The 17292-nt window shown below is 44.2% G+C and overlaps 1 protein-coding gene across 2 annotated transcripts in view; it reads left to right on the forward strand.

Annotated features, from left to right (window-relative positions):
- Positions 1-39: 39 nt before the first annotated feature.
- The window catches only part of DNAI3 (dynein axonemal intermediate chain 3), a 66102-nt gene continuing 48849 nt past the window's right edge, over positions 40-17292 (forward strand). Inside the window, exon 1 of one of the 2 annotated variants that reach the window (XM_075182019.1) lies at positions 40-308. The gene's annotated coding sequence lies outside the window, so the exon portion shown is untranslated. The remainder of the gene's footprint in view (positions 309-17292) is intronic. The other variant, XM_075182018.1, reaches the window with a different exon arrangement.

A 17292-nucleotide genomic window follows, 5' to 3' on the forward strand; every position in this document is an offset into this window, starting at 1 on the left:
CAGAAGGCGGTCTGCATTTTACCTGGCTACCGCCGCTGCCAATCACGCCGCGGTCCCGCCCAGGTATCGGTGTCTTGGATGCAGAGTATCTATTGGCTGCTGGCTGTGTCAATCCACCAGGTGTTGGGCACTTGTCTTAGTAACCGTCGGTTACCAGGGACGCCGGGAAAGGAGCCCCTCACGCTCTGCGCTGAGACACCCGGAGACCCCGTGTCCTCATCCGGGATATCACGGCTGAGAGTGAGGTATTTTGTGTTTGCTGAGCCTGGGACTGGTCGGTGTCCGGCACAGGAGCTTCTGCAGTGCTGGTAGTTATAGTGCTGCTGGGTTTATGGGTTTTCTCATTCTGTTTAGTATTTATGGTTTATAGAGGAGGCTGAAGTTAGCTTCTTATTCATTTCTTATTCATGCTCCAGCTTCATAGGCAAACCGAGGGGGGGTTTCCTAGTGTCTAGAAACACCCCTCCAAGCCTGGGGCACTGTATAATTGAGGTGGCTGGACCATGCAGCATTGCCCATGTATATTATACCAAAAGGAAGAGTTGGAGAGCAGCCAAGCACTGTCTAATATTATAACCATGCCCCCATGCATGCTGGTCACGCACACTGGTGGCGTGATGTGGAAACCCCCCTCTACAAATTCTGCATTTGCCCCTGAGCTTCTTATTCAGAAAAACTTATTTTTAAAGGATTAAATCAATTTGGATCACAGATTTCACATCAAATTAACACTAAAGGGGGTCCCTTATACACAGGGCCATCTTAACAACATTATGGGCCCCCGGGCAAAGCAGTGCACCGGGGCCCCTACATATATATAGAGAGAGAGATAGAGATATATAGATGTACTTGCTCTTGAAGGTTTCTTTTGCAGGTTTTTTCTTTTGCAGGATTATTTTTTCTAATTAAGAGCCCTGCCTATGGGGCCCCCTTGCCCGTGGGGCCCCTGGGCACCTGCCCATCGTGCCCAATGGAAAAGATGGCCCTGCTTATACATAGTGCATTAGTATTTCGCCTGACCCAACAAGGTTATGGGCATGAAATCAGGGAGCAAAGTTACCATATTTTATCATTTTGAATAAGTAACTGCAGTTTTTCAAGGGTTAGATGCCGTTGGGCCACCAATTTGACAGTGGGAATCAACACAGGGATGTCAGTTACATATAAAACATCTGTCTTTTGTCTGGCCCAACTCTGCTTTGGGCATGCAATCAGGTGGCAAAGTGGGCACAGATAGCATTTTGAGCAATTTGAATAAATAGCTGTAGTTTTGCAAGGATTGATTATTTTTTTTTTAAATTAAACGCAAGCAAAGTGAGATCTGTAAACTTTGGAGGAACCTGCTTGGAATTCACTAAAGACAGACCCTTCGAGCACAGATCACCTGGGCAATCCTTTGGTAACAGGGGAGCATCAAAGTGAATATGCAAAATCCTCCTCTCAAACACCGTCCTAGAGGAGTTGTTTGACTCACCTACTTTGATCTGCCATTTCCTTGTCACCTTCAACCCTGAACCACATAGGCCAGGAGGTATCCATGCTTTACTCGAAGATATTTTACAGGGCCCTCATCCAACCATGCGTTAAGAAAGGAGTGCACCCACTCGAAGGCCAGCTACCCACCAAGGGGGAGACTCCAAAAAGAGACTCCTGAGATGAGGTCAGTTCCTTGATCTTTCAGTTGTTATGGATCAACAAGTTGAACTTTATCAAGAGGAGTGTGACATACAAACCAAAGGATGAACACGGTCTGGGAATGGGAAGCCCATTGCTGTTCCTTAGTCCTGCCTTCTTGAAGCTTCATCTCACGATTCTCTTTTTGGAGGTTTTTTTTTTTGTTGTTTTTTAAGAGCTTTGTTTATAAAACACCAACCCATGTTTTTCCACAAACTGTGCACTTGGCTCGGGCAAGTGCAAAGTCCTTGCTGGATTTATACATTGTAATTTTCTATGGCCTGTGCGATCCCTTGAGACGCCCCATTCAAACAAGAAGTGTGCTGAGAGGTGGAAAAATCTGTAAAGATGACCTGTGCAAAAGTATATAGGCCCTATTTATGAATCCCTAAACTATGTAGAAACTGCCTTTGCTACATGGTTTGGGCATTTTTAAGTAATATGTTCATTTAAGAACAGCCTAAATCAAGAGATGTCTCCGATATATCTCCGGTTTTTGGAGCTTGGATCCGATGGCTAACGGCATCTAAAGATGGCATAAGCCAATGAATTCTATGGGGAGAACATTGAGGAGAGAGATCTTTGAACCCCTCTTCAGCAACCTTGCTGCTCTCCCCTGCGCTATTTTCGCTAATGACCTCTGCACATGCGTGACTCTAGCGTGTGCATGCGCAGTAATGACACAAGATCAGCACCCGGAGTCTTCAATAGTGAGAAGTCATCGCCGGTGCAGCCTCCTATCGGAAGCGCTGTCCCGACACAACTTAGTAAATGGAACCAAAAAAATCATCTGTCACCGTTGTGTTGACAGATGATAATTAATTGGGCACAAACCCATTAATTATTAAATTGGCCCCTAAGTGACATCAAAAGTCCAACTTTCTTCCACTTTAGAACCACGTCTTTCCTTATTTATTTATTTGTTTGTTTTTCTTCTAGCATACAGCTCTGTTTAGCCTTATTTATGGCTTCTATAAGGGACTATTTTTATTACTTGTGTCACTTATGTATGTGTGAAGCTTTTATTTCATTGCTCAGACTCCACCTGCAAATGTGCTGCTCCACTGACATGCGATATAAAACCATAAAATGATGTTGTATGGTTTAAGGCAAGTTGCAAACACAGCCACTCTGATCGCTGCAAAATTCTAGGACTGTTGCAGAGCCAGCAAAGAGCCGCCCGCTCCACCCCTTTTTTCTTATTTAATTAATCACCCTCCACAAAATGATATTTCATTTTTGAACTGAAAACTATGATGCGCCTACTCTTACTTTGCAAGGAATGCCCTCACTTTTCCCTACTCCTCCACTTGGCTTTTGCAGACTTTGGCTCTTCCACAATTGTCGCTTTACAAACGTTTGTCCAGTTGCTGGAATTGGGGTGCACAGTAATATCAAAGTTGTTTTTGCTTTGCACATTGGCAATTTCATGTTTCAGAAATGAACAGTACTGTGAAATTGGCCTTACGAAGTGTGCAGACTGTGACTGGGAGCAGGGACAGACAGACATCATGGGGTCTCTTTATCAATGGGTCAAATCTGGTGAAAACAGGAGACTATTAGCTTTGCGGTTATGAGGCAGCCAGTGGCACAGGAAATATTATCTGGTTGGAAGGCAGAATCTACATATCCGCAGATCCTAGAAGCTAATAGGATGTACTTGAACACGGGTTGTGATTCTCAGTGTATTTTCTTCTGCTAAAATACCTTGTAAACAAATAATAATGTAGGAAATTGTGCTGAAATATTTGTTTATGTTTGTATCTTACAGATGTTGTTTATTTTCTCTTCTCTTAGGAATTAATGGACATGTGTAATTTTACATGGGGTACCCTAATGTTTGCATAGAACCTTATAAAATTTTGAGTTTAGAGTTTTTGAGACCGTACTTCAATATGTATACACTGTATACTAGGTATGTGTGAGGTCAGGGGTCAGCACAGAGAGACATGTGTATCCACAAGTGTCAAGGTACTTTCTCTTTTAGAGGCTATTATGAGGCTGTACTAATGGAATATTTTGACACTTGTGGTGGATTACAGCCCTTTTGTGTTGACTCATGACCTCGCACTTACCTAATATGGACATTATATACATAATGAGGTATCATTCCAAACTCCAGGATAATCCTACCCGTGTATACAGTATTTTCATTATTATTAATATATTCGTCAATATCAAAAAAAGATATTATGTGTGTATATATATATATATATATATATATATATATATATATATATATATATATATATATATATATATATGGCTTGTTAGTTTGTTCATCTGTTTTAATACTTAAAATGCCTTACTTCTTACATACAGTTTACCATGGTAGGGAGGCCTGTCTCTCCGGCTGGAACTACAGTGCCCAGCATGCCCTGAAAGCCCCTGGCTGACATGGCATTCTTGCACTTATAGTTCCACAACAGCTGAGACCAGTCTACCTGCTTCTGCCCTGCATTGTAATTGCACTTCACATTGTTATGTGATTGTATAAAGCTGACTCCACTTACAAATGAAAACTTCTGGTCACTCTGTGCCTAAATGACATCAGGGGGTACATCAGTCTTCCCCAGCACCTCACAGGGCAACTCTTACTGAGACTGCCTGTTCAATTCAGCCTAGGCATGTCCTTGGGGTGTTTGTGTATGCCCAGGCACACCCTAATGCACTGCCGTATTAAGGGGAGACACAGGCACGTCGCCGTGGCTGCTTTTCTCTAAGCATTCAGGAAGGTCTAAACAGAGCCGCTGCTCATGCTCATCAGCAGCAGCTCCTCCCATGATCCTTTGCAGAACTGAAGAGCTCTGCAGTTGGAGTGTGCTGACTCCTGAGGTGAGTCGCACATACAGAAATAGTGACGCTGCTGCCTGCATATGGTTTACTAATATATGTGAATATATAAAAATGGTGGCACTGTGTGACCCGGGGGCACTACTGTGTGGCGAAATATGAATTGGGGGCACTACTGTGTGGCGAAATATGAATTGGGGGCACTACTGTGTGGCGAAATATGAATTAGGGGCATTACTGTGTGGCGAAATATGAATTGGGGGCATTACTGTGTGGCACAATATGATTCAGAGGCACTGCCGTGTGGCATAACATGATCCGGGGGCAGTACTGTGTGGCGTAATATGATCTGGGGGCACTTCTAGACACCCTTCCTGTAGGAGGTGCTAGAGACACCACTCCAGCAGCAAGCTGTGGTGCAGACTATCCCTCTCTATGTTTCCCTCGGTGCACACCCGAATAAAATGTGCTACGCATGCCTTTGGTACACTGTTGGGTGCTTCGGCCATGGCTGAAGACCACTGTAATCGCTCCCCCCCCCCCCCCTGCTTTTGCCCAGTCTGCATTGAGAATATGCAGTCAGCATTTTTTTCAATACTGATACAGTCACTTTCCGGTCACTCAGCTTAGAAGGGACAGTTCTCACCCCTATATTATGGGCCAGGACAGTGGTGGAAGTGGGGTGTATACGGTGGTACGTCATACCGCCACTTCTCCTACTGCCTTCATTGTAACACTATCACATTCCACTCACATCCATTCCAATTACATTATCCATATCACCACTTCTAAATATCCAGTTTGACCATTGGGCTGGGGTATAGAGATACCATCAGCGATTATTAAGGAGGAATACCCAGGCCAGTTCTTGGGTTTCAAGCAAGACTCCAAAAGCTGAGGTGTGAGTACCTGGAGTGGTACCAATACTTAGTCACGTTTTTAATCCAGAGAGTTAGTCTTGTGTAAGGACCAGTCCTACAGTGGTGGACAATGTGTCCGAACACAACGTGCACATAAGTTGCGTGTTTGAAAAGTGCACAGAACTTTTGCGTAGTTCGACCGTATTCAAATCCAAGCGGATCTCAAGATACATTTCCATTTGAATCTGGGTGTAAGTACACTCTGCCTAAACAATACTTGCCGTACGTAGACACATAGAACAGACCGCAGTATACGCACAAGTGTATGTACAATAAAAGGTCACATCAGAACACATAAATCCTTAAAATTAAATTTCATCTGTTATCAGTATATTCATTTATATAAATATTAATTTTCAAATATAATTTTAAAACTAATTTTTTTACATTAATTACCTAAAGATGCTTTGTGCATATTGTACACAAAATGTGTCTATCTTAGTTGCATACAATTGTTCTGTGATAGCCAGTGTCACGCATATGTGTAATTTTAAATCAAAGTCTATGGTGTGTCAGTCATCACTATCAGTCGGCATTTACACCTGGTGACAGTGATACAGCTGAAACCAGGTGTACTTACGGCACACAGGACTTGAATAGGCCGCATCTGCATCAGAACTCCCTTACTGTACATTTACAAGGTTATTTTAAGAGTACAGAACGGTACTGACCTCCAAGGTAAGTTAATACAGTTTATATTACAGATTATAAAAAAAAATATTTTTGTTAAGTGTCCCTGACAGTGTTTTCTAATTTATAAAGAACTCTATCTCTTGTTTCCTCCTTGTTATATCACTTATTGAGACTTTTAAAGCATATTACTGTTTCCATTCTAGGGATATTTTGTATGGAAACCACACAAATACGCCTTTCTTTCTGCGTAGTGTGATTATAACAAACAAACCCTCCACACGAGTTACATATCATCCACCCCCCAGTGCCCGGCAGTGTGTGTCTTGGCTCCGGATAAGTGACAGCTTCTCATATGACCTTGAGGATATTGCTGAGAGGGGAATTTCCACACACTCAAAATAAAGGTTCTGGTAACTCAGTGCTGGACCACAATCTGAGTATCTGGCTCTGTGACCTCTGTCAGGGAACTGCTTCCATGGACTGTCGTCCTAAAATGTTCCCTTTTATTCCTTTCTATTTAATACAATTTCAGTCCTAAGAATAAAGTCCAGTCTTTTTCCCCACATCACCAGTACTTGTTTATCAACTGATAAACTATAATCTGTATAATGTAGATGAAAGAATCTCATCTAAGCAGGAAAATGGAACATTGTTGCCCCTGGGCTGGGTACACACTACAGTATTTTCTGCTGATAATCGGGCCAATCAGACGATAAACGACCGGTTGGCCTAATATCACATTAGTGTGTAATCTGCAACTATGAATGATTATCGTTCCAAAGCGCATCGTATCGTTTACAGGATCTTAAGCTGAACTACAAATCTCATGCAAAGATGGAACGATGTTGTTCCAATTCTGCAGTGTGTATGCACTCAGGACCAGCAGTGTCCATAGATCTCTGTGGAGTGTGCAGAGTCACCATCTTTTTAGCCAATAGTTATGACAGATGAAGAGCACAGATCTGGTAAAACGTGGTTAGTGTGTACACGTGAATCGGCATGCTGATTGGAACTTGTTTTTTTTTTCTTTGTCGTAAAATTGCTACAAATATCGCATTGTTAGAATTTTCCTTTAGTACCCAGCCTAATAAAGCAGCATGAAAGACTCGGCAGTATATTTAATAAACCGAGAAAAGCCCTGTGGGTGTTTTCGCTGGTGATAGGACTTCGACCTATCTATCAAAGGGTTACCACTGGCCCCCACTGGAGAAAAGATTTGCCGGGTCTCTCCTGCAAAAGCCTATTTAAAAAGGATTGCAGCATAATCCTTCTTTTACTATTGACATCTCAGGATGCTGATAACAGGCGAAATTCAATGGAAAAATGCTTTGTTATTTAAATGAAGCATATTTTCACATGGGAATTATTGTAAAGAATATTTTTTTTTTTTTTTATAGTCTTTCTTTTTGAAAACCTTTTTTTTACGTATTTATTGTCCAACAAGTAGAACTGAAAGTTCAGGCTTTCAGTTCCACTGTGCATGCGCCGGTCCCTGGAGATTGGCTCAGTAAAGCAGTACGTTAATCTTGGCGCTCCTGGCCAGTATCTCCAGCGATATCTTATTAGTATAATATGGCAATAGGATATATTCTATCTCAGCCCTATCGTCTTTAATAAATAGGAACGTAAGTAAAATAATACAGTGAATGGAAAAACTCCATGTATTTGGAATACACTTATCACCATGCTTAGACCTATGAAGTACCATTGGCCTTGGTTATCATGCTAAATTCCTATGGTCTTCTCTCTTCAGCCTCACTGTTTCACAATTGTTTTTTCAGCCCTCTCTTAACAAATAGTTCCCCTGTGTATCTTCGCCAACTTGACCACACAACCATGTTAATATATAATCTCATCAAACTTTATATTCTGATAAAGAGAACCTATGGCCAGATTCTAAACTGGCTGCTTTTATTTGCTAATTACATATGGCCTTCTGCACTGCAGCAATCACCAAAGGGCTGCAGCAAGTTTATGAACGCTTATTACATTACACTGTACATCGCAATATGATTTGTAAAGAGGAAAACGGCCCAGAAATTAAGCATACTTCAAAAGCCTCCGTGGGTATCTTTTCTCCACTATGAGCTATTAGCTACAGTCCAGTTCTCATTCTGCCTCTTTCAGGGCACCATCTCCCATACCCAACATGAGTGATGTGTATTAGATGGCGAGCTCCTCGCTACTCTGGCTGCCAGGATTAGTGGCCCTTATCTTTCCGGACCCCCTGCTGAGGATGACTTCCTGAAGTCTGAAGATGATGGGATTGTACTATAGCAACTGATGTTCAAAAGGAGCTTAATCTGGGATGAAAAACCTGAGTAGTTATCTCCTCCTAGTATTAACACCATTGTGTAATTTCAGGTAGTTTGGGGCTCCGGATTGACTGGTTGATATGGTAAATACAGTGCAGTCTTCCTACTCTAGGTTGGTGCCACGTGCACATGTCCGTTTATCACGAAAATATAGTGATGTATGGTGCATATGACCACCTAGTCTATTGCTTGTGCTCTTTGCACCAAATAAACTTGCAAGCGTTCATTGCCAAGTGTGATGAGTGTTTTAAGTCCTACAACCCAACTATGATATCTTGATCTGTGGCGCTTTTGGTGAAACTCACTGTTTGCGCCACTGGTTGAACTGGTGCAAACAGTTGGTCTTCAGTTGCTCCCTTGTTTTGCTTTGATATCAAGGTCTTGGCGTATGTGTTTTCGCTCACTGTCGCTCTTTGCTGTTGATGTTTTTCCCGCGGAGATCCATACAGACATTCCTTTAGACTCTGTTGCTCATAAAGCTTCAGTAAGTTAAGTCTTGGTTAATAAAGGTTCTGCCAAATGAACCCCAACAATCATCCCTCTCTCAAAGCCACTGAAATTCCCTCTTGCAGCAATGCCAGCCATAATTACAGAGACCAGAGCCGCATTGCTATACGTCAACCTGACAATGCTGGAATGTTATTGGCTTAATTATCGTATGTGGCACACCTGTGTGGCCTTTGCTTTCAATATGTTTGGTGTCCCCCATTAACCCTAACAAAAAGAAAAGAGAGCTGCTAGTTAGGTTTATGTTATGTTATTTTCCCTTTTCTGTTGTCTTTATGGTTACACTGATTAAAGAAACTTGAAGAAGCCGAGCTGAGCAACTCCAGTTTCTGTATTTTATTCATAGAAATCTCTCCTGCTCCTGACTCATTCCCATTGCTCAATGACTTCTGGATGAGCATGAGATAAGTACAAAGTCTCTTTGTAGTTGTCATTATTTATAATGAACTGGTTTGGCTCAGGAGACGATGCACTGTGGTCTGACACTTGGGAATATGTAGGCTTCATATACTATTCAAACACACAGTGCGTGTTCTCCTGTAATAAATAGGTCCTCCAGCCCTCACTGCATACTCTCCTGCTATCATGTGTGACACGCTCGGACCATTCTACATGTATGAGGCCTGCTTGTTTGGTTGGTGTGTCCGATCAGCACTCTGCGTTACTGGGAACCTTTGTACTGTACTTTGCCAAACTGGGACTGCCTTTTCTCACTGGGGACCCTTAAGTTGATTGCCTTATTCTGTTGCAGCTCTTTCTGTCCCCTGCCTTGTCAGATTGGCGTTGCCCTGCCTTTGTCAGACCGGCGCTGTCCGTTGCCCTGCCTTTGTCAGACCGGCGCTGTCCTATGCCCTGCCTTTGTCAGACCAGCGTTGTCCGTTGCCCTGCCTTTGTCAGACCGGCGCTGTCCGTTGCCCTGCCTTTGTCAGACCGGCGCTGTCCGTTGCCCTGCCTTTGTCAGACCGGCGCTGTGCCCTGCCTTTGTCAGACCGGCGCTGTCCGTTGCCCTGCCTTTGTCAGACCGGCGCTGTCCGTTGCCCTGCCTTTGTCAGACCGGCGCTGTCCGTTGCCCTGCCTTTGTCAGACCGGCGTTGTCCGTTGCTCTGCCTTTGTCAGACCGGCGCTGTCCGTTGCCATGCCTTTGTCAGACCGGCGCTGTCCGTTGCTCTGCCTTGTCAGACCGGCGCTGTCCTTTGCCATGCCTTTGTCAGACCGGCGCTGTCCGTTGCTCTGCCTTGTCAGACCGGCGCTGTCCTTTGCCATGCCTTTGTCAGACCGGCGCTGTCCGTTGCCCTGCCTTTGTCAGACCGGCGCTGTCCGTTGCCCTGCCTTTGTCAGACCGGCGCTGTCCGTTGCCCTGCCTTTGTCAGACCGGCGCTGTCCGTTGCCATGCCTTGTCAGACCGGCGCTGTCCGTTGCCCTGCCTTGTCAGACCGGCGCTGTCCGTTGCTCTGCCTTGTCAGACCGGCGCTGTCCGTTGCCCTGCCTTTGTCAGACCGGCGCTGTCCGTTGCTCTGCCTTGTCAGACCGGCGCTGTCCGTTGCCCTGCCTTTGTCAGAACGGCGTTGTCCGTTGCTCTGCCTTGTCAGACCGGCGCTGTCCGTTGCTCTGCCTTGTCAGACCGGCGTTGTCCGTTGCTCTGCCTTGTCAGACCGGCGCTGTCCGTTGCCCTGCCTTTGTCAGACCGGCGCTGTCCGTTGCCCTGCCTTTGTCAGACCGGCGTTGTCCGTTGCTCTGCCTTTGTCAGACCGGCGCTGTCCGTTGCCATGCCTTTGTCAGACCGGCGCTGTCCGTTGCTCTGCCTTGTCAGACCGGCGCTGTCCGTTGCCATGCCTTTGTCAGACCGGCGCTGTCCGTTGCCCTGCCTTGTCAGACCGGCGCTGTCCGTTGCCCTGCCTTTGTCAGACCGGCGCTGTCCGTTGCCATGCCTTTGTCAGACCGGCGCTGTCCGTTGCCATGCCTTGTCAGACCGGCGCTGTCCGTTGCCCTGCCTTGTCAGACCGGCGCTGTCCGTTGCTCTGCCTTGTCAGACCAGTGCTGTCCGTTGCCCTGCCTTTGTCAGACCGGCGCTGTCCGTTGCGCTGCCTTGTCAGACCGGCGCTGTCCGTTGCCCTGCCTTTGTCAGAACAGCGTTGTCCGTTGCTCTGCCTTGTCAGACCGGCGCTGTCCGTTGCTCTGCCTTGTCAGACCGGCGCTGTCCGTTGCTCTGCCTTTGTCAGACCGGCGCTGTCCGTTGCCCTGCCTTTGTCAGACCGGCGCTGTCCGTTGCTTTGCCTTGTCAGACCGGCGCTGTCCGTTGCCCTGCCTTTGTCAGACCGGCGTTGTCCGTTGCTCTGCCTTGTCAGACCGGCGCTGTCCATTGCTCTGCCTTGTCAGACCGGCGCTGTCCGTTGCTCTGCCTTTGTCAGACCGGCGCTGTCCGTTGCTCTGCCTTTGTCAGATCGGCGCTGTCCGTTGCTCTGCCTTTGTCAGACCGGCGCTGTCCGTTGCTCTGCCTTGTCAGACCGGCGCTGTCCGTTGCCATGCCTTTGTCAGACCGGCGCTGTCCGTTGCTCTGCTTTGTCAGACCGGCGCTGTCCGTTGCCCTGCCTTGTCAGACCGGCGCTGTCCGTTGCCCTGCCTTGTCAGACCGGCGCTGTCCGTTGCCCTGCCTTTGTCAGACCGGCGCTGTCCGTTGCTCTGCCTTTGTCAGACCGGCGCTGTCCGTTGCTCTGCCTTTGTCAGACCGGCGCTGTCCGTTGCTCTGCCTTTGTCAGACCGGCGCTGTCCGTTGCTCTGCCTTGTCAGACCGGCGCTGTCCGTTGCTCTGCCTTGTCAGACTGCCCTTCATCAGGTTCTCCGATTTGTCCTACAGGAGCCCTTTAGTCTCTCTGATGTGTCGGATCAGCTCTCCTGTCCTTTCATTCTGCATTTTCCAGCTCTTTGCTTTCTTAGATTGAAGTGTACAGTTGTAGCTAAGGAGACAAACAGAACGTCATCCCTGGAGAACTCCTAATTATCTACAACAGTCTCTATTACCCTCTAGTAACAGAAATACTGAATAGAATATCATTAGTATAAATCTTGCAGACTTACTGTCCTGCTCATTGATATTACACTCCATGTATTACTATTATTAGACAAATGCAGTACCCTTTGTTAAAATTTGTTACTCATGTACATTGGTAACTCACCGTTATACCGCTAGTGGACCTTCTTCATGTACAGGGACGGTAGCCGCCATTAATTGGTGTTTTGATTACAAACTGTATATATTTTGTTTTCAATAAGTATCACTCTAATAAGGTCATGCCATTTTATATCCAGCTGTGAAGCCTGATAAGTATTTTCCATTTATAAAGAAACAGGCTTCCCAAAATAATTACCATGACTCACCCCTACTGGAAGTCACATGAGTGTTCGGCTGCACCAACTGTGGTTACCAAACGTTGTGTTTTTGCTTCAGAACAAATCCCTACAGCATAGTATCTGGTCTATGAATGATGTATTATTTGTTTTCTAGTTGTGATTGTACTTTACAATAAAACGTTTGTATCATTTATACTTATTGGACAATGATCATGTTAAATAATCTATGAAAATATTTTGATGAAATAGGGTAAGTTTTCATCTTACTGAAAATCAGGACAGAGTTAAAAGTAGTTACACCTGCAATCGGTATTAATAACCAGCAAGTGTTGTCACTAACTGTGTCTAGTGCACCTTCAATAGAAATCAAGAAATGAAACCCAATGAGATACTGCAGCGCTTAGATGGATCTGTCTGCGGGTGGATCAAAGTCAACACTTATTTATGTAGTGCCAACATATTCTGGATCGCATTACAATTGGGAACAAACACCTTAATAAAACAAGACTGGATATTACAGATAGACAGAACAATGTATAGGAGTGATCTAAAATCCCGGTGGGCGGGGCATGACTTACATGCCCACTATCAGTGGCGGATCCAGGGGGGGGGGGGGGAGAGCGATCGGGCCCATTAGCAGCACAAGTCCAAATCCAAATTTGGGTCCAAGACGCCGAACAAAACGAGTGAAGAGGCGGAGCCAAATGCGGTTGGGTGGCGGGTTTTTCCAGCCCAGCCAATCAGAATGAAGGAGGGGTGTGATTATGCAAAATTGCCTCCCCTAAAAATTACCCAGAAGTCCTTTATCCTTTCGGAGAAACTTATAGGCTTACTTTTCCAATTGAAAAATATTGTCCCAACAATGCTAGTATGCAGTTTTGCGGTGGAGCACCGCTGACAAGAGACATGTTCACACTATGGGCCGGAGTCGTTAAGGAAAGTAAGGCAAAAAAAAAGGAGTAAATATTCACTGGGACAAACCATGTTACAGTGCAAGGGGTGCAAATTAGTTTATTATTTTACACATAAGTAAATACTGGCTGCTTTTTCAGGTAGCACACAAATTCTTGATAGCTTTATTTTTACACTGAAATTTAAAGCTAATCTAGGACATGCCCTAACCCAACTATAAATCTGGCATCACATTTTAATTTACCTCCCCCTCCAATGCAACATGGTTTTGCCCAGATGCAAAATTACTTCTTTTTTATGCTTTGTTTTCCTTGATGACTCAGGCACCTTTCCCGAGGACATGCAAAATGCTGCTGAAGTGCTAGACTGCCTCAAACGGCCTTCCCTGAAACAACCCAGCATTGCTTATAGCACTCAAATGTCCTGACTCCCATTTAAGGCAATGCTAGTGAGTGGTGGGCCTTGTAAAGAATTACATTTTTGCTCAGATAAGACAAAGATAAGGATAATTTTCCTTTTGTCACAAGTCAAAAATGTTCCTTGTCCACTATCGTAGTAGCCATCAGAAGCGCACGCAGGGGGGGTTTCTGGTTCTCCAGAAACCCCTCCCCGCCGAGGAGATCGGGGGCTAAACCATGCTCCTACGTAGCGGCATTGTACTGTACAGCAGCCGCGGCGCTGTCAAAGAAGCGTCCACCGCGGACGCTTTTTTGACAGCGCCGCAGCTGCTGTACAATACAGTGCCGCCGATATGTATATCTATAGTTTGTTTTTTTTTCGGGGGGGAACCCCCTCCTTAAAAATCCTGCGTGCGCCCCTGGCCATTATTGTAATAGATTTTCTAGAGACATATAGCTGTTGGGTATATACAAAACAGCATGTCCAGCACTGTGCTGTCTATCTCGATCTTTGTATACCACAACTCCCATTATGACATGCTCACTGAACATGATTATAATCTGTTTGTGTATGTTAAAGCCGCTTTCTCAAATAGCTGTGGCCATTATTTGTATTCAAATTTAAATGGCTGCGGAAACGGGTGTGAGCAGGAGGACCAATCAGAAACCTCAGTGATGTCATGAAGATCCTGGTTTCTGATTGGTCCTCCTGCTCACACCCCACTCTGTAAAGTTACACACAGCTCCGATGAATGTCACCCTGGGAAGGTGGAGTTTCCCACCCTACCTGTGGGTGCCGCTTTAAATACTTACATTCAGTGAAGCCTACAGAATAGAAATAGGTAAAGAGAATTGCATTCAATATATAGAATAAAATAATTGAATTTGTTTACAGTGACTAATCTTGGAAATTAGAAACATTTGGCAATTAATGCATAGACGTGCCTGCAAGAATATGGTATTTTCTCAAAATATAATTTCTGAAAACACTCAGCTGGAACAAGCACTGAACCAATTCGCTGATTTACGAATGACCTTGTTTTATTCTTTATTTTAGCTGACCTTTTCAGTGTTTCTTGACTGCCCCCTCAGTATACACCAATTTTGCCCATTGCCTTGAAAAACATAAAATAAAGGTTTAACTGTGTATATAATGAATTTGCCCTTTATTAAATGGCACATAACTTCTGTGAACTGAATCTCAGAGATAACAATATTACTAATTACAGTGGAAGCGTTTTCCACAGGTGAATACATATATTTATAGGTTATTGAAGCAGGAATACACCTGACTGTGTGTGACTCACTAACCATGCAGTCAGCTGTGTTCTATTGAACTGAAGAGAACAACATGTTTCTATTGACTGCCTGATAAATGTAACGGTATAAATGTCAAAACGGTTCCAGGAGATGTCCGCTCATTTTATTAATTTATTTTTCACTTTCTTCAATTACTCTAGTAGTAATCTGCAACATTTTTGTTTGCTGCTTGAAAATGAGCTCATCAGCTTCTCTGAATTATTATAGTTATACAAGGAGCATCAACATTGTTGTTACAAAGTAACAAATAAATACATAAAAGATCTAATATTTTAAGTAGGAAAAGAAGAGGGTTGAGAAAGCCCACACTTACATGAGTAGATAATTTAGTAACTTTAATATATGCAATTTATATTCACAAGAAAAAAGCAGTACATGAAAAGGTTATTCTACTTTACATGTTAAACGAAAGCTGGCTACTGATTGGAGGAACGCCGCATAAACAGGTGGATGTCATCTTAATATCACTTGAGTGGTATGATAAAAATGTGTGGCGTTTTCTTGTGCTCATTTTGTAACATTGAATTTAGGTGCAACATTTGCACTGAACCACAGCAATCAGCCAACAATGAGCTTTTATATAAGTAGCACAGTGGTTAGTATTGCTGTCTCACAGCGCTGGGATCATGGATCAATATAGAGTGTAAGCTCCACTGGGACAAGGACTGAAGTAAATGATTATATATTCTCTGTACTCACTTTGGATCTGGAGCATTTCCCCGTCATGGTACTGTGACAGGTATTAAATATATATAAGGAAACTGATCCTTCTTAAGTGCTCTGGTACTAAGAATGACTGGTATCCATTTACCCCTTATAAACTTCTGCCAAGTCTCTGATCCACCAACTAGTACACATCAGATCTGGAACAAAGCAGTCTGAACTCTCACATGTAGGGAACCAGCAATGATTGGAAGATGTAATTACTGAGGAATATAGTGAGAGACATTTATGAAAACTCCCACAGGCAACTATGTAGGAGAGTTGTTGTTGCTCATAGCAACCATTCAGATGTTTAACTGTGCTGAATCTGATTGGTTGCCATGGACAGTATCACAAATTGCTTTACATTCAAACAATTGTTTTTTTTAAAGTTTTTTATTTTTGCAAGATCAAAAAAATAGAAATACAACCGGCATTAGAGATACAATTGTGCAGATAAGTGGTGTAAACAGTAGCTACAACCAGTGTAGTAGCAAAACATCTCATTATAGGGGTGACCTTATTTCAGATGCAATGAATGACCAATAATTTTTAGAGGATTAGAGAGGAAAAGGAAGAAGAAGAGGAAAAATAACAGAGGAAGAGGAAACCGATAAATGCAGTGGCTAAGTCCATACAAGAGGAAGTTAGAGATATGAAGTACGGTGGCGAAGTGGTTAGCACTTCTGCCTCACGGTGCTGGGGACATGAGTTCAATTCCAGACCATGGGCTTATCTGTGTGGAGTTTGTATGTTCTCCCCGTGTTTGCGTGGATTTCCTCCGGGTGCTCCGGTTTCCTCCCACACTCCAAAAATATACTAGTAGGTTAATTGGCTGCTATTAAAAATTGACCCTAGTCTCTCTCTCTCTCTCTCTCTCTGTGTATGTTAAGGAATTTAGACTGTAAGCTCCAATGGGGCAGGGACTGATGTGAATGAGTTATCTGTACAGCGCTGCAGAATCAGTGGCGCTATATAAATAAATGATGATGATGAAGTAGGAAGCATTATGAGGGGGGACAAAGGAAACCGTGTGGAGTCCAGAGAGAGGAGAATAAGCTTGATAGTAAGAGAGCCATGGGTCCCAGACTTCGGTGAAGGATCTTGATGCATTACGAAGAATGCTGGTCATATGTTCCATGCGATGTGTCTGCCAGACTCTATTAACTATGTCCTGGAGGGATGGGGGAGACTGCTGCCCCCAGTCCGATGCAATTTGGCATGTCGCTGCCGAGATAATGTCTAGCCAGTTTATCCTGATGGTGAGTAGTCGAGGGGGCTCCCAGTGGGAGAAGAAACAATTGAGGCTCCAGTGGGATATCCAGCTGGAGGATCGATAGAATCAGGTCAATCAATTGTTTTACATTCCACTAGACATCACTGGTATGGAAATAATAATAATTTGTCTTGGTTACAGCAGATGGGTTTGATAAAGGGGGAATCATGTGCCTGGGATGGATCATCCCTAAGTAGCCCCTATTTAGTTCCATAAGAGAGTTACCAAGTACAATGAATATACTGTAGGCTGCATTTTCCATGTTTACAATTTTAATTTTTTCGGCTGACAACAACGTGTCCCTCCTGAACTGTTCTACTGAACAAACTCTTGCCCAAATATTTACTATCTTTATCGATAAAATTCATTTTGAGTCTATAACCAACAGTGCAAGCTGCGGGATTGTTAACTAGGCCTGTCCAACCTGCGGCCCTCCAGATGTTGTGAAACTACAAGCCCCAGCATGCTTTGCCAGTAGACTACCTGTTGATAGC

This window comes from Mixophyes fleayi, chromosome 8 (assembly GCF_038048845.1).
Source record: "Mixophyes fleayi isolate aMixFle1 chromosome 8, aMixFle1.hap1, whole genome shotgun sequence".
NCBI lineage: Eukaryota > Metazoa > Chordata > Amphibia > Anura > Limnodynastidae > Mixophyes > Mixophyes fleayi.